The sequence below is a fragment of the Silene latifolia genome, chromosome 6 (genome assembly GCF_048544455.1).
Source record: "Silene latifolia isolate original U9 population chromosome 6, ASM4854445v1, whole genome shotgun sequence".
Classification (NCBI taxonomy): Eukaryota; Viridiplantae; Streptophyta; class Magnoliopsida; order Caryophyllales; family Caryophyllaceae; genus Silene; species Silene latifolia.
Window position 1 is genome coordinate 61,285,454 of NC_133531.1, and position 21,185 is coordinate 61,306,638.

General features: G+C 38.4%; 1 non-coding gene across 1 annotated transcript; it reads right to left on the reverse strand.

Moving 5' to 3' along the window:
• Nucleotides 1–11,543: 11,543 nt before the first annotated feature.
• LOC141588838 (small nucleolar RNA R71) lies at nucleotides 11,544–11,650 on the reverse strand. Its single transcript, XR_012519808.1, has one exon. It is a non-coding gene; the product is annotated as a small nucleolar RNA R71 (small nucleolar RNA).
• Nucleotides 11,651–21,185: the final 9,535 nt, after the last annotated feature.

The window sequence follows — 21,185 nt, forward strand, 5'->3', positions numbered from 1 at the left end:
GATGAGTTGAAGAAACAGCTGGATGAGTTGTTTGACAAGGGGTACATTCGACCTAGTGTATCACCTTGGGGTGCACCGTTTTTTTTTTGTGAAAAAGAAAGACGGGAGTATGAGGCTATGCATCGACCATAGAGAGTTGAACCATGTCACCGTGAAGAACAGGCCTTTGCCAAGGATTGTTGATCTTTTTTATTAGCTGAGTGGCGCATGAGTGTTTTCTAAGATCCATTTGAGACCGGGATATCACCAGTTGAGGATAGTAGATGAGGATATTCCAAAGACAGTGTTTCGGTCACAGTATGATCAGTATGAGTATGTGGTGATGCGTTTTGGGTTGACTAATGCACCGACAGTCTTCACGGGTCTTATGAACCGGATTTTCAGCCCGTTCTTGGATAGGTTTATGGTCGTCTTTATTGATGACATCTTGGTCTACTCTAAGACTAAGGAGGAGCATGAGGAGCACCTGAGGTTAGTACTATAGACTGCGAGATAATCAGTTGTATGCCAAGTTATCTAAGTGCGAGTTTTGGTTTGAGAAAGTGGCTTTCCTGGGCCATGTGATATACAAGAGGGTGTCTTGGTGGATCCTAGTAAGATTGAGGTAGTGACCAACTGGGAAGCACTGAAGAATGTAGCTGAGATTCGGAGTTTCTTGGGTTTAGTTGGCTACTACAGGAGGTTCATGAAGGACTTTTCTTAGATCGCCAGATCTGTGACAGCTTTGATGCGGAAAGAGACCAGATTTCGTTGGGATGAGAGTTGTGAAACGGCGTTCCAAACCTTGAAAGAGCGTTTGACCACAGCTCATGTTCTAGCTCTACCTGAGGGAAGTGAGAACTTTGAAGTATACACTCATGCTTCAAAGAATGGGTTGGGTTGTGTGTTGATGCAGAATAGGAAGGTTATCGCTTATGCATCGAGGCAGCTGAAACCGTATGAGGAGAACTATATTACTCACGATTTGAAACTGGGTGCCGTTATTTTGCTCTAAATATTTGGAGGCACTATCTTTATGGGGCGACCTTTAAGGTGTTCTCGGATCATAGAGCTTGAAGTAACTCTACACACAGAAAGAGCTGAACATGCGACATAGACGGTGGATGGAGTTGACTGGGGACTATGACATGGAGATCATTTATCACGAGGGTAAAGCTAACGTGGTGTCAGATGCGTTGAGAAGAAAGAGTGTACATTCGTTGTGCACAACTATGTCTTTGATGAAACTCAGGGATGAGATGTCTAACATGGGGATCCATATGATTTGAAAGGGCGATGCCATCGGGGACTTGACGATAGAACCGGACTTGTATGATGACATAAAGAGGAAATAGGAATTTGATCTCTAGATTCAAGAGTGGAAGTCAAGGGTAGAGAGTGGCACAATTTCAAGGTTTTCTATCCACTCAGATGGGAGTGTTCGTTTTGATGGGAAATGGTGTTTACCTAGTGATGTGGACTTGAAGAAGTTGGTCACGATGGAGGCTCATTACACTCCTTATTCAGTTCACCCGGGTGGTGATAAGCTTTACCAGGACTTAAAGAAAATGTTTTGGTGAACTAACATGAAGAAAGATGTGACGGAGTTTGTTGCTAAGTGTTTAACCTATCAGAGATTAAAAGGTGAACAACGAAGACCACAAGGTAAGATTCAGTCACTTGAGCTACCAGAGTGAAAATGGGAGTCGATCTATATGGACTTCATGGTGGGGTTACCAAGAACTCAGCAAGGTAACAATATGATTTGGGTGATCGTCCACCGTTAAACAAAGTCAGCTCACTTGATTCCGATGAAGGATACTTGGACTAAGATGCAGCTAGCTTTGGTATATAGGAAGCGTGTGGTTTGATTACATGGGGTACCAAAGGATATAGTGTCAGATCAAGATGTGAGGTTCATATCACGGTTTTGGCAAGAGTTGCAGAATTTGATGGGAACTACCATAAAGATGAGTACAGCATTTTATCATACGACAGATGGTCAGACCGAAAGGACTATCAAGACTTTAGAGGATATGTTGAGGGCTTGTGCCATGGAGTTTGGTGGAAGTTGGGAAGATAGGCTGGACTTGATCGAGTTTTCCTATAATAACAGCTATTACACCAGCATTGGGATGACACCTTTTGAGGCTTTGTATGGCAGGAGGTGCAGGAGTCCGGTATGTTGGGATGATAGTGTTGGGGCTATGGTTTTAAGGCCACAGATGGTGCAAGATATGATTAAGCAAGTTCACTTAATTCGCCAAAAGATGAAAGCATCTCAGGATCGACAAAAGAGTTACAGGGACTTACACCGCAGTGACATTGAGTTCACGGTAGGTGACAAGGTCCTTTTGAAAGTGTCATCTATGCGAGGAGTGATGAGATTTGGCAAGAAATGGAAGTTGAGTCAGAAGTTTATCGGTCCTTATGATATTCTAGACTGCGTAGGTGAAGTAGCGTATCGCCTAGCTTTACCACGATCGCTTTATCGGGTCCACAACGTGTTTCATGTTTCACAACTGTGGAAGTATGTGAGTGATCCATCACATGTGCTTGAGGTTCAGAACATAGAGTTAGACGAGTCTATAACTTATGCCGAAGTTCCTAAGGAGATCTTAGACCTTAAGGTGCGCAAGACAAGGAACGGGTAGACCGTCTTATTTAAGGTACTTTGGTCTAATCACAATGTGGAAGAGGCCACATGGGAACCAGAAGAGTTTATGAGAGAGCGTTTTCCTCACCTTTTTGATCAGGTATGCTTGGTTACGGGGACATAACAGTTGTCTTTTAAGGGGTGTATGAGATGGTCGCATGCATGTTTTGGGTTAGTTTGAGGTCAACATGGTTGTATTGTGATAAGTCCATTTTATATACATTTTAACCCTTTATTTTAGCTCTATATTATATGTCATTTGCACTAATGTTAGTAATTTACTGAGCTAATTCCGTGATCTAGTTGTGTTTGCTTGTTTTCTTTGGGTTTTGTAGGAAATTAAGCTTTTAGTAGCTTTTTCCCGTCAAAATAGCAAGCACATGAGTTCACGAGGCTAAGAAGTCTAAGCATGACCTCGGAAGGGTATTTTGGTAATTTCCAAGACCGAGTAAGAAGTATGAAGATTGGTTTCATATGCAAAATGATCATACAAAATAAAGCCCAAAAGAGAAGTCCAATTTCATGTGGAGAAGGCTAAGCTTAGGATCCCTTTTTATGCTTAAAGACGGAGGAATTATGAAGCATTAACACACAACATAGGATTCCGCATGAAATTAAAGACGAAATTAAGAGAAAGATCCTAGAATACCACGACCCCGATCGGGCTGTGGTGTCCCCGATCGGGGTTAGCCTTTTCTACCCCGTTTACGTTACTTCCTTTTGTCCTATATAAAGGGTGTTGTATCCACACAATTCCGCACACTTTTCCATACACTTATTCTTAGTTTTCAGAATAAAATGTAGTTTAGATTAGATTTCCTTTAAGCATTCCTTTAGTTGTTACAAACATTTCTTTAAGAATTTCAATTTATATTACAATTTCATATACAAGTCATTTCCATTTGTTTTATATTGTTCTTCATTTCCAAGTTCATTTCCTTTGTTAAGGTAATTCTATTTCTTGTATTGTTTTGTTATTTCCTTTGTCATTTCCATTATTAGTTACTTATCATGTTTACTTTATCATTTGTCACTAGTTTAGTTTACATTATGCAAGAGTAGTTTACTTTGTCTAGCGAATAAGGGAAGCCATGCACAAATAGTTTTTGCAATTGTTGAATTAGGATGTCATAGTAATCGATTAAAAGTTTCTATTACATGTTTGCTTTGTTTTGTTACTCTTTGATAAATGATCACTATCTTAGATTAAATTTGTTAATTCACTTTTATAAGTCGAGAGTCACGAAATTGATTTAGACTAAGCATGTTTTAGTAGACGACCTAGTCATAACGAGAGTTCGCTGGGACCCGATCTACGGTGTACAATAAGGTCGAGAGGTGGTTGTCTTTAAGCCTAAACAATTAACGATATTATAAACTCCTATGTTTAATTTGAGCATTTACATAATTTGCATGTGTGACCCGACCCCCCTAGACTCTTCCTTTATTGTTATTGTTTACAAACCCAATCATATAATCAATCGAAAACCGACCTAGATAGAATTCACCCCATAACAACTTATATAGCAACTCCCGTCTCCTTGTGTTCGACCCCTATTACTACATTCATTTGTGTCTAGGGTATTTATCTTTGATTAGGTTGCGACAGCCTATCAAATTTTGGTGCCGTTGCCGGGAAGCACGGTTTTGTTCGCTAATTAGTTGTTGAATTCTATCTTATTTTATTTTGTCCCAGGGATCACTTGTTCCTTGGGATCTTATCACTGTTTCTTTGTAGTTTTAGTGCCTATTTTGTAGGTAATAAAGCTTGGCCTTTCATAATGAATGACGGATTCGTCCCACAACTCCAAGGTGAGCCTTTTCATGACTATCTTGACCGGTTCTACTATTTTTGCGAAGGTCTCATCTCCCTTGGACATGTTCTTGATGGGAATTATTTGGGTCATCTCGTACTTGATGGCATGGATTTTGAGACCCGAGAAATGGCTCTAAACCAGAGTAATGGGAGTGTCTACTACATGATCGGGCTGGAACTTTGGAATGTCTTTGATTTCATGGCTAGCCAAAGTCAATTACGGGAGATACGTAGCACGCCAATACAATGTGTGGCGTATCAAAGAGGAGCTAAAAGTGCTCCAGGATCGTTTGGAACAACTTTCTCAAAAGGAAGCGAGCAAATGTGAGCTTATTATTTCTCCTTTTGCTCTTCCAACCTCCCAATGTGAGTCTTTTCCCCCTAACAATTTTAAATTATTGGATGATGATGGTGATAGGCCGACTTTCTTGTTTGAAATTCCCCATATTGTCGTTCCAATTCACCATTCGTGGAGGATATGGTTGACCCTTTTGAGGTCGATGAAGGACTTAGCAATTCTAAATTAGAGGTTAAGTAGGATGAACCCCCCCATTTTTTATGAGTCCTACCACTTAGTGTTTTCATACCACCAATTTGAGACCATTCATAATTATAATGTGTGCACTAACGGTTATTTTTATGGTTCTAAGCATGATGCTCCATCTCCTGCTGACGAGTTCGAGTAATATGGTGGTTCTATTTGAAATCTGTCATGGGCATTTTGATAAGATTTATCCTTCCTCGCCTTTGATCTTTCATACTTATATCTTATTAATTGCTTACATATGTTTGTGTATTGCTCATGCGCAGGAATATGATCAACTTCTAAAGTCGTTGACATGCTTTTTAGAGGACAATAGATTTTCATTTGGGAAATTTTTTATTTATTTATGCCTTTTAGACAATTTACAGTTTTTGGAAAATTGCAATTTCAATTTGGTTTTGATGTAATAGTTAGGGCAATAAGACATTTAGCTTGCTATAGTTTGTAGTAACTTGTCTTTTGTAGGTACTTTGCTACTTGGATTAGACCTTACCCCGTTTTCAAGCTAGTTTGGGGGAGGCTTTTACACTTTAGTATGCTTTCTTTCTTTCCTTTATTTCCGCATTTGTCGTCCCATCTCCCCATATTGGGTGTCGTTCTTTGTTTTACACATTGATGACAATGTGTTGTTCTAGCTTTGGGGAGAGATTTAGTGGGTCTAGTTATGGGAAATTTTTAAAAACTAAAAAATTGAAAATTGAAAAAAATTCATGAAAAGTTGTTTGTTGTGTCCACCCTTTTACCTTATGTATAACGTCATTTTCTCCTTGAATTTCCCTTATTATAAGCTAATGAATCACGCATTTTACGGGTTTGTTTACATGGGGATGTCTTGACGTAATGGGTGTTAGATGAATTTTGGGCAAAGTAGACTTGATCTTGACTCGGTAAGCTACATAAATGGTAAGGTAGAGCCTCCAAAAAGGTCGGTGCATCTTTACTCGGTCTCATTTAGGTGTGTGTAGTTTCTCCTCTGGGTGTGCGTTACATCAAAACGCATAAGTATGGCATTGGTTCCTTATTCTTAGACATGCTACGATAGTTTTCACATAAAGCCTTATTGTTATAATTTCTCACATGCATCACCTATTATTGAGCCTTTTCTCATTATATGCTACCACATATTTGTTTCTAGCAATATACCAAAATGCCTACCTTGTTGAGGTAGTAACCATCTTGATGAGTTTAAGGCGCTTTTGTGATGTTGGTGATGTTGATGGGATCACTAATTCCCGTTGTATTGTGAAAGAAAGGTGAGAAAGGAAGAAGGAAAAAATGAATTGGAAAAAATGAAAGAAAGAAAGATGAAAAGAAAAGAAATGGAAAAAAAGTTTTGATGAAAAAGAGAAAGAAAAAGAGATGATATTGATCTTCCATAGTTTATGAAGAAATTGAGTTGGGAAGTTCATTTTGTGTTGTAAAAGTTTTAATTTGGGTCATATGTTGCTTTGGTTCAATGGGTTATTGCTATAAGATCCGTATTGGGGTATTTAAGCACTCTTTGCTCGTTTGGATGGTTGATTAGCTCGAACTTTAACTCCACATATCTAAACTCATTTGTCCACTTTTTACCCATTACCCTTAGCTTCTTTTATCTCTTCTCTTGGCTTCTATTTGTGCATTCTTGTTAGCATTCTCTTGTTGATTTGGAATGTGTACCATACTAGATTACGGGCACATTCTCTTCAGTCGTAGCTAGATAGAAGAGTGTCACTCACATATATATTGCCATGTTCATTTTAAGAGTATGAGTGAATCCCGTGAGGAGTCCGATGTCATATAAGATCATGCAAGAGTTGAAATGTCCATGTGAAGTCCTTTGTGCCACACCGTCATGTAAATATCATCCATGTTGTTGCATTTACCGTATGCCCATGTTGTTTTGGGATTTGATTCATTTTGCTTTAAAGTTACTTGACGGGAATTGCATTTGGATAAGATGACTGTTGCTCATACCCCTGTCCTTATCATACATTTTATTGTGTGCTTGCTTGAGGACAAGCAAGGGTTTAGCTTGGGGGAGTTTGATAGATCCAGTTTATATACGATTTAACCCCCTATTTTAGCTCTATTTTACATGTCATTTGCACTACTGTTAGTGATTTAATGAGCTAATTCCGTGTTCTAGTTGTGTTTGCTTGTTTTCATTGTGTTTTGCAGGAAATTAATCTTTTTGTAGCTTTTTCCCGTCAAAGTAGCAAGCACATAAGTTCACGAGGCTAAGAAGTCTAAGCATGACCTCGGAAGGGTATTTTGGTAATTTCCAATACCGAGTAAGAAGTATGAAGATTGGTTTGATATGCAAAATGATCATACAAAATAAAGCCCAAAAGAGAAGTCCAATTTCATGTGGAGAAGGCTAAGCTTAGGATCCCTTTTTATGCTTAAAGACGGAGGAATTATGAAGCATTAACACACAACATAGGATTCTGCATGAAATTAAAGACGAAATTAAGAGAAAGGTCCTAGAATACCACGACCCCGATCGGGCTGTGGTGTCCCCGATCGGGGTTAGCCTTTTCTACCCCGTTTACGTTACTTCCTTTTGTCCTATATAAAGGGTGTTGTATCCACACAATTCCGCACACTTTTCCATACGCTTTAGTCTTAGTTTTCAGAATAAAATGTAGTTTAGATTAGATTTCCTTTAAGCATTCCTTTAGTTGTTACAAACATTTCTTTAAGCATTTCAATTTATATTACAATTTCATTTACAAGTCATTTCCATTTGTTTTATCTTGTTCTTCATTTCCAAGTTCATTTCCTTTGTTGAGGTAATTCTATTTCTTGTATTGTTTTGTTATTTCCTTTGTCATTTCCATTATTAGTTACTTATCATGTTTACTTTATCATTTGTCACTAGTTTAGTTTACATTATGAACCAGTAGTTTACTTTCTCTAGCGAATAAGGGAAGCCATGCACAAATAGTTTTTGCAATTGTTGAATTAGGATGTTATAGTAATCGATTAAAAGTTTCAATTACATGTTTGCTTTGTTTTGTTACTCTTTGATAAATGATCACTATCTTAGATTAAATTTGTTAATTCACTTTTATAAGTCGAGAGTCACGAAATTGATTTAGACTAAGCATGTTTTAGTAGACGACCTAGTCATAACGAGAGTTCGCTGGGACCCGATCTACGGTGTACAATAAGGCCGAGAGGTGGTTGTCTTTAAGCCTAAACAATTAACGATATTATAAACTCCTATGTTTAATTTGAGCATTTACATAATTTGCATGTGTGACCCAATTATATAATCAATCGATAACCGACCTAGATAGAATTCACCCCATAACAACTTATATAGGAACTCCCCTCTCCTTGTGTTCGACCCCTATTACTACATTCATTTGTGTCTAGGGTATTTATCTTTGATTAGGTTGCGGCAGCCTGTCATATTGTTAGCATCTTTGAGCTTGGGATGAGTTGTTTTATTGTGTATAGTTGGTGTTGTTGTTACTTTTGAGTTGTTGTGGATGTTGTTGTCGGGTAGTTAGTGTTGTGTTGTGTTGTTTTGTTTTAGGTATGGTATGAACTTCGGGGATGAAGTTTCTTTTAAGTAGGGAAGACTGTATTACCACGGTATTCTCGGTCTTGTTACTCGACCGAATAGGGCTAACTCGGCCGAGTAGAGTGTCGTGTGTTTTCTGGTCATGCTAGTGTCCAAGAACACTCGGCCGAGTAGTGTAATACTCGGCCGAATAAGGGGTTCTCGGTCGAGTACTCTAGATACTCGACCGAGTATCCGGTCTGACGGGATTTATTTCCGCGGTTTGATTAAGGATGATTAAAGGTTATAAAAATCGTGTTTTACAGTTTACTTTCATTTTTACCAAAACCTAATTACTTTCTACACTCCTCTAATCATCCTTAATAACTCTAAAGGCGATTGGTCGTTCGTGAGTCTTTCGTTCATCTATTTTACGTCGGTTCGTTGGTAAGTCACTAGTTTCATATCTTTTGTTTAGAGTTATCCTTTAGGGCTTTGCCCTAATGTTTGGATTTGGGGAAAAAGGGTTAATTGGCATGTTTGTGATTAGGTTATTGTGATTATTGATAGATGAAGGATCCGTAAAGGAACGTTTCTAGCTTCCGTTGTATACTCGTGATTCGGATCAGTGATAAGGTAGGGTTTCACTACTCAGTTGCCTGTTTAATTGAATTAAGACGGATTGTTGTGGTATTAACATGTTTGGCATCTTTGTTGGAATTGTCTTTCTTGTTGTTGGAATTTTTGTTGCTTGTCTATGTTTGCGAGGTGCGACCTCGACTGAGTGGAGTCATGATGTGACTCATATTTGCACACTTTTCGTCCCTGAACTAGCCTCGTTCCTATGCTTTCTTGCATGTATTAGGCACGTTTCTTATCTTTAGCTTCCCACTTTGTATATTCTTTGAGGTTTTGTGTCCTTGATAGGAGAGGAATGCTAACCTTACATTTATGGAGCAATTTGGAGGTAAATGGATCGCATCTAACGACCAAGCAATAAGGAGGAGCCCAATACTAATGACCTAACTAGTAGAATGGGCAATGATGAAGACCCCCACGACCACTCAAATGATCCCCACGGATCTTGAAGCATTCAAAGAAGAAGAAACTATGCTGATCCATGATCCGGGCGTCCCAGGTGCAGCCCGAGCGACCCGAGACTCAGACCGGGCGTCCCAAGAACAACCCAGGCGTCTCGAAGCTCAGACCGAGCGTCTCACACTCGAGCCGGGCGGTTCCCTATCCGGTTTAACATCCAACATAGTGAGGTCGTGAGGATCCTTGGGGACTTTCAAGGCGTTAATCCTCTTCTTAGGGACTTAATCGTCATTTAAGCCCTTAGTTACCCTAATACTTGTACTAAGTATAAATACCCCATTGTTTTAGGGGATTAATCACCAATTCCTAACCAATTTAATTTACCATTTTCCTAATCAAGTTCTAGTAGGTTAATTACATTTTAATCCTTAATTCAATCTTAATCAAATCTCAATCTTTCCTTAATCATTCAAGTGTTCTTAGATTTAGTTGGGTAATTTGAAGACTATTTGGGTTTATTGAAAAATTGACAACTCTTCATCATTTATCAAGTATTCTTCTATTATTCTTTGCTTATTATTTGGATCATCCTTAAGTTGGTATAATATCTTTTACCCTTTTACTTAATTATTGATTATTGCTTGACTCATTCACCATGTTTGACCTTGTTAGTATGATTGACACCATTATTAGCATGTTTACCATGATCATGAGTGAGTAGTCTTCTAGCTAGGGTTAATGGGGGATTAGGGGAGCTAAACATGGGGGTAGATCCATACTTAATCTAATATATTTTCATAAGAATTCTTGCTTGTTGAAGTTTCAACTTATGCACATGTTATGCTTGATGAAATGCTTGATTGACAACCTTGCATGAATCTCCTACCCATTCAACAAGACTTGTAAGATATAAACTAACTCAAGGCTTGTTACACCATGCATATAGTTGAATAGGAAGAAACTAAGTCGACTTGTACGTGTTGTACAGTCTTGACCGACGCGGCTCCGGGGCCCAAATCTTCCTAGAAATTGTAAGACATAAACTAACTCGATTCCACTACAACAATAATTTGCTTGCATCTATGTAAACATGTTTGTATGATCTTCACCATGAATCTCCTATAAACCCATGACACCTTAGTGCCTTAATCGATAGTTTACAAACCCTATTTGTTTACTTGCTTTGTTTTGCTTTCATTTCTTTACATTTCATTGTTAAGTTGTTTAGATTGCAAACCTCAAACTCAACCCAATTTTTGACACCCTAAGACATAGCTCTCTACAACTGATAACTTGATTCAATACCCGTCCCTAGGGATCCGACCTTTACTTGCCAGTCTACTAAGAGTAGTTACTTGAGTTTATAAATATTGTTTTGATTGGTTAGCTTAGACGCTAAATTTTAGACCGAATAAAAAATGGCGCTGTTGTCGGGGACAGTGTTCAATTTATTTGTCTATGTATCCCGAGATTGAAAGAAACTTGACCAATATTAGAAGAATTGTTAGAGGAACTTCGACAATTGTGGGTATTGGAGAACTTGTGGACATTGGTATTGTCGAATCGGATAATGTTGAGTTTACCAACCCTTTTGCAAGACAAGGAGAGGAAAACCCAATCCCAAACAAACCACAAAATCAACCTACAATGCCTAAGTTATCATCTCAGTCCGTACCAACCGAGGAGAACCTACCAAATGGTACTCCAACACCACCTCACTTAACCAGTAATTTCATTGCCATCTGCATTCCTACAATTGGTTGCGAGAAGTCAATTTGGAGGGATGCCTAGTGAGGATTCTTATCTATACATGGAGACTTTTGGTGACTATTGTGATAAAATCTCTCAAACGGGGGTGACTCAAGACCAAATTCAATGGGTATTGTTTCGTTTTTCCTTGATCGGAACCGCAAAGTAATGGTTAAAGAGCCTAGACAAGGCTACTCTTGGTATCGATTCATGGAAGAATTTAGCACTTGCCTTCTACAAGAAGTTGTATCCTCCGGAGAAGACTATCATGTTGAGAGCCCAAATCACCGGGTTCAAGCAAAGAGATGAAGAGTCCTTATATAAGGCATGGGAAAGATTCAATGATACATGTCCCTCCTATCCTCATCATGGACTAAGTGAATGGTTTCTTGTTCAACAATTTTGGAATGGGTTCTATAAAGATTCTAGGAATGTGCTCAACATGGGTTCTAATGAAAGATTCACCAAGGTTGATGACAACAAAACTTGGGCTAAGATACAGGAGATGGCGGTTCATAACTCTTAATATAGTAGGCCAAGAAAAGCTACTAAGGGAGTGATACATGAAGTTGATTCCGTCCCACAATTGAGTGCCCAACTAAGTGCCCATATTGACACAATAAACTTGAAGTTTGAGAAAGCCATGACCAAGCTTGATGAAGCTTCTGAGTCACCCAAGAAACATGTCAATGCTATGATGACAACATCTTCAATCCCAAATGGAGTGTGTGAGAGTTGTGGAACCTTGGGACATGATCAACAATAATGTAGGGGAACAAGTGAGCAAGTGAATGCTTTCCAAGCATACAAGAATGGCACCCTTATTCCAACTATTACAATGAAAATACCAAATTCCACCCAAACCTCTCATACAAAAGCCAAAATGTCCAAAACCCTCCACCCACATACACCCCACCTCCAATGAGAAACCCTACTCAAAGACCATACTTCAGCCAAAACCAACCATCTTACAATAAATCTAATGACCAAGCATTTATTTTCAAAAAGCGGTCCTCCAAATGCAAAAGAGCCAACAAGATTTATTTGCTCAAATGCAAAGAGATAGCCAAGCCAAAGACACTACCATCAAAAATATCCTTGCTCACACCAAGATGTTGGAGACTCAATTGTCTCAATTGGCCTCTTTAAGCTCCCAAAGACAAAAAGGACAATTACCTCCTCAAGGTAATTCTCATACAAGACATGAGACCATTAATACCATCCACTTGAGGAGTGGTGAAAGATATGAAGGACCCAAGAGGCCAATTGAAGAGAATATTGTTGAGGAGAATGCCAAGCAAAGTGATGTGATTGAACCATTGAAAAGGAATCCTAAGGTTGTAGAGCCAACTACCAATGACTCATCAAAGAAGAAAAATGAAGAGAAGGCCAAAGAAGTTGAGAAAGAACCTATTGTGATTAGACTTCCGTTCCCATGTCGCCAAGCCAAGCCCAAGCTTGATGAGCAACTTTGAAAGTTCGTGGAGATTTTGAAGAACTTAGAGGTTTCTATACCGTTCACAGAGCTAATAGACCATGTTCCGGCCTATGCGAAATACATGAAAGATATCCTTACCAAGAAGAAGACCATAAAGAAGTTGGAAACCATTGCCTTCACAAATATTAGTAATGCAATTCTTCAAGGGAATTCCCAACCCAAGCTCAAAGATCTGGGAAGTTTCTCCATTCTATATACCATTGGTGATACCACAATCAACAACGCACTATGTGATCTAGGTGCAAGTGTGAGTGTCATGCCATATTCGGTATGTGAAAGGCTAGAGATGCGAGAGCTCAAGTGCACTAACATGACCTTACAAATGGCGGACCGGACAACAAAGAAACCACTAGGGGTATGGGAAGATGTACCCGTGAGAGTTGGAAAGATTTTCATGCCGGTGGACTTTGTCATTGTTGTATGGAGGAAGATTCCAATATTCCAATCATTCTAGGAAGACCATTCCTATACACCGCCGGAGCGAAGATTGATGTAAAGCACGGGATGCTCACACTTGAAGTTGGTGATGAAACAATCACCTTTAATCTTCATAAGACTATGAGAGCTCCCAACTTGTTTGAGCCCTGCTTTATGGTTGATCACTATACTCGGGAAGGTGACAAGAAGAAGATGGAATCTCCATTTAAAGAACAAGGGAAACATATAAATCTCAAAGAGAAGGGCAAAGACACACCGCCCAATTGGAAGAAAGATACTGATGATGTTGAAATGACTCTATTCGGAGAACATAGAATTTTTGATAGATCATAGATCCTAATTAGACTCTCTAATTAAAAACAAATTATCTCATAATATGTTCATTTAGTGATCTATGTAACATGCATGCAAATATAAAAGTATAAAAATAAAGATTGAGGAAAAACAATTTCCTTACATTGATATTTATGGTAAAAATAGGCACAAACTAGATCACCTATCTAGTTTGTTCTTGAGCTAAATAAAGATGGATGATCCTCCTATAAAAACCTTCAAAACGAAAGTCGCCTTCAAGTTGCACCCAAGAACAACACCCAAATAATTTTACAAGTATTAACTAGATACTAGTAAAATTTAACCCTTGATAATATGTGAATATTACTAACAATCTTAGTAATTATTTTGTTTTATTACTAACAAGCTTAGTAAGTGATGTATTATTATTTTAGAGAGATGGACAATTTTTGTTCACATGCAAAAAACAAGTGAGTTAGCATATGAAAAATGAACAAAAATTGGTCTAAATGGAGGAGGAAAACATGTGGGAGAGGGTAGAGTGTAGGAGTGGATTTTCTTAATTTTTGTCCAATTCTTTATGATATGCATAATGATCATATGACAACTTATGGAAGAAAATCAAGCAAAGTGAAATTATTATGTTTATAATCATCCACTACACTCCATTTACACGGTCCAATGTCCCATTTACGGGTCCATTTTGTTTCTTATATTTGTCGCACAAATACGTGTAAATTTTATTTAAACATCGTTTTATGTTTAAATGCTACCCGATTAGTTTCGTCCAAAACACTCCGTAAATATACGTGTACCACTACACATATTATTTACGTACTAATATTAATCACAATAATCAATTAGTACAGTTTTAGTGAATTAACAATTAATTAACTAAAACCCGTCTTCCAAAATTTATTATTCAATTATCGCATAATTAAATAATAACTGTCGTGCCTCGAGTTCGCAACTTGAAATCTCTCTATAAATAATCGACTAACCTTTTAGTCTATAAATCAAAGGACTAAATAAATTGTATCTCATACAATCAATTAGTTATCAATTGGGGTTCGTTCCTATAGGTGTGGCCGAAAGGGGTCAGTTGATCACCGCCGTCTCACGACAATAACGTCAAACTCTAGTCAGCCAACCGTTATCGATTTACATTAATCAACTGACGAGGGTCAAATAATTAAATATCCTGATGATATTCCTTTAATGAGATTTATTATATAAACGCACTATTGTGGAGGACAATAACTCCAACAATCTCCCACTTGTCCGACACAAGGTGTGCGCTACTAATTCTCTTGTCCGTTCTAATCTCCCACTCAATGTAAGGTGTCTTTCAGGTCGTACTTGCACATGAACATATCGCGAGTGGTTTTCTCGATCGGGAGTGTGACTATCTGACCGGAAAAATCTCCCACTGATTACTTCCGAGCGTGGCCACGCATTTATAGTCACAACTCCTCGAGTGGCTTTGAGATATAGTTACCCAACGTGGGTGGACAATTCCTGTATGCCCTATCTATCTTCGCCCAATACAGATCATCATAACTCAGAATATGTCCTTTTGGTCTCCTTTCACGGCACGACCGAGGACAAAAACCAAAGTCACTAAAAAACTGCATTGACTTGGATAATAGTTTCCAGTCAAAAGAATCGACTCATAGGAACATCTTAGAGATCCCTGCCATGACCAGGCATCTATAATAGAACTAAGGGACTCTCTAAATGGTCACTGTCCGGCGAAATGTCACACACTTTGCCTATGTAATCAACTAGTCATCACGTATGACCTCATGGTTTTGAACAACCATCAATAGACTTACAATCTAGTCACTCCGAGATGTCACCTCATTAAGTGACTAGGAACAAAATACAATGTTCATCTTGTTCACTTGAATAGTGTTCAATATTGTATCCACAACTTATTCAGATAAACAAGGTATTAAAAATTTAGTCACACTAAACAAAAGATTCAAAAAAGAATGCAAAAACAATGAATGCGATTATCATATATATATATATATATATATAATAAGAGATACACTATCCAATTATTACATATCCATAATCTAAAGAAAATCTGGTACTCATCTCAATCCCATTGCGACGACATGACCATCATGCGTAGCCTTTGATAAAGGCCTGGTTAAAGGATCAGCAATATTCTCGTCTGTCCCAACCTTACAAATGTCAATTTCCTTTCTTTCCACATAATCTCTAATTGAATGGTATTTCCTTTCAATGTGTCTATATTTGTTATTAGACTTCGGCTCTTTGGCTTGAAAAATAGCTCCACTGTTATCACAATATAGAGTCATCGGATCTTCGGCGGAATGGACTACTCCTAGTCCCTCCATAAATTGCCTAATCCAAACAGCTTCCTTTGCAGCCTCAGACACTGCAAGGTAATCAACCTCTATTGTAGAATCCGCAGTAACGCTTTGCTTGAAGCTCTTCCAGCAAACAGCTCCTCCATTTAGCATAAACACATAGCCAGATTGGGATTACATATCATCGCGATCGGTTTGGAAACTTGCGTCCGTGTAACCTCTTACACGCAACTCAGTTTCTCCTCCAAACACTAAGAATGAATCCTTAGTCCATCTCAAGTACTTAAGGATGTTCTTTACGGCTATCCAGTGACTCTCACTAGGCTTGGCCTGATAACGACTTGTCATGCTCAAGGCATACACAACGCCGGGACGAGTGCAAATCATAGCATACATGATAGACCCAACAGCGGAAGCATAAGGGACGGTCTTCATGTGTTCAATCTCCTTAGGGGTAGAGGGAGAGTGTGACTTGCTCAAAGTAATTCCTTGGCCTATAGGTAGAAATCCTCTCTTGGAGTCTTTCATATTGAACCGGTCAAGAACTTTGTCAATATAAGCTTCTTGACTCAATGCTAGTATCCTCTTGGACCTATCCCTATAGATCCGGATACCCAAGATTCGTTGTGCCTCTCCCAAGTCCTTCATCTGGAAGTGTTTCCCTAGCCACTCCTTAACGGAAGTGAGCAATGGAATATCATTTTTGATGAGCAATATATCATCCACATATAGGACAAAGAATGCAACCTTACTCCCACTAAACTTCATGTATAAACACGGTTCTTCCACACTTCTAGTGAAACCGTATTGTTTAATAACATGATCAAAGCGATGATTCCAACTCCATGATTCTTGCTTAAGACCATAGATGGACTTCTTAAGCTTACACACCTTCTTAGGGTTAGATGTATCCACAAAACCTTCAGGTTGTATCATGTACACTTCCTCTTCTATAATCCCATTCAAGAAGGCGGTTTTGACATCCATTTGCCAAATCTCATAATCATGAAATGCGGCAACCATTAATATTATCCTAATGGACCGAAGCATAGTGACTGGAGCGAAGGTTTCGTCATAGTGTAGACCATGAACTTGGGTGAAACCTTTTGCCACCAATCTAGCTTTGTAAACATCTACATGTTTATCCACGCCGAGCTTAATTTTATATATCCATTTACACTGAAGGGGTCGCACTCCCTCAGGTAAATCCACCAAGTCCCATACTTGGTTCTCGTACATGGAATCCATTTCGGACCTCATGGCTTCTAGCCAAAGTGAGGAGTCGGGACTAGACATGGCCGATTTGTAGGTAGTGGGTTCATCACTTTCCAAAAGTAACAAAACACCATCCTCTTCGATGTTACCAATGTAGCGGTCAGGTGGATTAGAAATCCTACTTGACTTTCTAGGAACAATTACCGTTTCAGAGGAAGAGGGAATGATATCCTCCACGTTCTCCTCTACCTCATTCTCGGTTTGTGGCTCTCGAACTTCTTCAAGTTCAAATTTTCTCCCACTCTGTCTCCTAGAAATAAACTCTTTTTCTAGGAAGACAGCATCACGAGCCACAAACACTTTGTTCTCGTGTTTATTGTAGAAGTAATAGCCACATGTTTCCCTTGGATATCTTACAAAAAGACATTTGTCAGACTTGATCTTGACATATGCTTCACAACCCCAAATGCGCATGAATGACAAATGAGGGACTTTCCCTGTCCATATCTCATATGGAGTCTTTTTGGTCGCTTTAGTCGGGCTTCGATTTAGTGAAAATATTGCAGACAAGAGGGCAAAACCACAAAATGAACTAGAAAGCTCGGTTAGACTCATCATAGACCGAACCATATCTAGTAATGTTCGGTTTCTCCTTTCGGCCACACCATTTAATTGTGGTGTGCCAGAAGGAGTCCATTGTGATACTATACCACCATCTTTTAGGTGTGAATCAAATTCAGAATTTAGGTATTCACCACCACGATCGGATCGTAGTGTCTTAATCTTTTTATCCAATTGGTTCTCTACTTCAGACTGAAACTCCTTGAACTTGTCAAAAGCTTCACTTTTATTCTTCATCAAGTAGACATACCCATATCTACTCAAGTCATCAGTAAAAGTAATGAAGTAGTGAAAACCTCCTCTAGCGGTGATGGTTAATGGTCCACACACATCCCTATGTATGAGAGCCAAAACCTCACTAGCTCGTGTCCCTTTTCCCGCAAAAGGTGCACGAGTCATCTTGCCTAAAAGGCAAGACTCGCATATACCATAAGATTCGAAATCAAATGGTCTAAGCACTTTTGATGAAACAAGTCTCTTAATGTGTCTTTCGTTTATGTGACCTAAACGACAATGCCAAAGGTAGGATTCATTCGACTCACAAGGATGGAGCTTTTTAGCTTCTACATGATAAACGTCATTAACATCATTTAAAACGTAAATGCCTCCAATTGAAATGGCCTTGCCATAAACCACATCATTTAATGAAAAAGTACAACTATTGTCCTTAATCATAAAACAAAAGCCTTCCGCGTCTAACGCAGAAATAGAGATTATGTTCTTAGTTAAAGTTGGTACAAAATAACACTTATTTAAATACAACTCTAGACCACGAGCTAAAGTGAGCACATAGGTCCCCACGGAAATGGCCACTACTCTAGCTCCATTGCCCATGCGGAGATCCACATCACCTTTTGCTAGTGCTTGCACGTCCCTTAAACCCTGCAAATGATTACATAGGTGAGAGCCACATCCGGTATCAAGTACCCAAGTGGAAGTACAAGCATAATTAACGTCTATCACATAGAGAGAGAGGAAATCATACCAATAGGCGTCACACGCCCTTCCTTGTGATCCTCCAAGTATTTGGGACAACTCCTCCTATAATGCCCCTTCCCATTACAATGGAAACATTCGGCCTCGGAGAGTTTGACACTCTTTGCTTTGGGATTGCCATTCTCAACGGCCTTCCCCTTTCCCTTGTCTTGTTTCTTTGACGATTTCTTGAATTGGGACTTTTCCTTCCCCCTTCCTTTCTTAACTCCAAGGGACATGTTCTTTAACTTCATGGTTAGAACATCCCCTTTTTCACTCCCACTAGCTTCCATATCCCTCTCCGCTTGGGTGAGGAGCGCATGAATTTCATGATAACTCTTATCCATGACATTCATGTTGTAGTTTACCCTAAAGTGGGCAAACTTGGTGGGAAGTGAGTGGAGGATACGATCCAACACAAGAGACTTAGGAATGTTACACCCAAGACGCTCAAAGATGTCAACATATTCGACCATTTTGAGAACATGGGGACCAACCTTTTGGCCCCTCTCAAGCTTTGCTTCAAAGAAGCGTGCCGCCGCTTCGTATTGGCGGACTTTTGATGTTTGTGAAAACATAGTAATCATATGAGTGAATATCTCGTACGCATTAAAAGAAATGCATGAAATCTTGAGCTTTGGGGATATCGACCATATCAACATATTTTTGATATCATTTGACATCCTCACATGGTCATCTTAGGGGGTCCGCACCGCCGATGAAGCCCTTGGACCGGGCTCGATGGGAGGAGCATCGGTTAAGTAAGTGAGCACGTTGTCGGACAACGCGGCGCTTTTGATGTTGGATTCTCATTCAAGAAAGTTACTTCCATCATCTTTTAAGATACATTTGTCCATTACGGACCATAGCCATGAATCTTTGCCTAGTGAAGTAGTCGATGGAGTTGAAGAAGTTGTCATTGCAAATTAAAATGCTACAACAGATAAGGAAAAATTAACATTCATTGTTTTAAAAATACTTGTGAAAACATGCTTGACAAGTTTTAACATTTATATAATGATCTCCCACTAAATTATATAAATGATTCCAAGACCCAAATATTAAACAAAAATGAGCATCGCTTGGGCGAAACATCCCATAATTGTGTAAATTCGGTAAGTCAACGGTTGACTAATTCTACCTCTAGAACTCTTGGTTGACGAATTTCCTTAAATTCATCTACTAGTTCGAAATACAAGACCGTCTTATACCCCGTTGAGTTTAACCAATTTTGGCGTGTGATAACCGTTTACAACCCTACTTACCCAAGGTAAAAAGAGAACACCCCGCTTGGGCGAGCGTGGCTCTAATGAACAAGGGATTCATAGGTGTTACTAATTGGTAAGGCTAATCTCAATTTTAGTTATGTGAGAGATCTTGTCAATTTAGTCATAAATTCCCTATAAGTGAACTATGTCGGTGAATGTAAATGACGTGAATTGACAAACGCGAAAATAAAATGCATGTGAATGGCGATTTTGGCATGCGCGAAAATAAAAAACAAGCAAGCATATGAATAATCCTAGTATGGCCACCTAGTGTTAATAAAAAACTAGACTATTACATATCGGAAACCAACTCCTTGGTCCCTTACCTCTTCATTCCAAAAGTGGCTCCTTCTTGTGGGATTTGGAACACCTTCCAAAAATAGACTTCGTCTCGATGTAATCCGTCTTTTGGAAACGCCGGTAAGAATAACTATTACAATTAAATTACATAGCTATTCCTATTATAAATTAATTAATAAAATAAATAAAACTATTAATTAATTACAAACCGACGATACGAGATCGTATTTAATTACAAACAAATAGCTATTCCCATTCATTTCGGGTAATAACGATTAAAATAAACTAGGCCATACTAGGTACAACAAGATAATTACTTTAAATAAATGACAATAATTCATTCAACTTAAATAAATATGCTTAAAATGCTGTAAAATGATGCCAAAATCGCCCAATCAATCAATCGTTGGTATCCATCTCGGTTTTGTGGATTTAATCGATTTTTAACTTGTAAAAATCAATAATCAGCTCTTAAATCTCATTTAAGTCCAAACTAATTGTCCAAACTGTTTTGGACCTCAAAATTAGTCCTCATAATTTAGTGATGAATAATTAGTTTGATTTTGTGATATTTTGCTAATTTAATCGGTAAAATCATAACTTTTAAGTAATAAATCCAAAATAATTGAAAATATTACCAAAAATTGAAACAGAAATTTTGAATATTCTGAAACACTCCCAAGAACACCAAAATTTCAGAAGAAATGCCCAAAAAATCGGATAAAATTTTATGATGAAAAAGATCGATATTTATCGGTTTTTAACCACTAAAACCAATAAATATCAAAACAAGATGAAATCACATTTTAAATTTCACTTTTAACTTTTAAATAATATTTTTAAATTTACATAAATTTATCAAGGGCAGGGACAAATGTTTCGAGTATATGATTAAATTATTTCACTTTTATCGACTTTTATCTCATAAAATCAATAAACATGCAAAACTTCAAACCAAC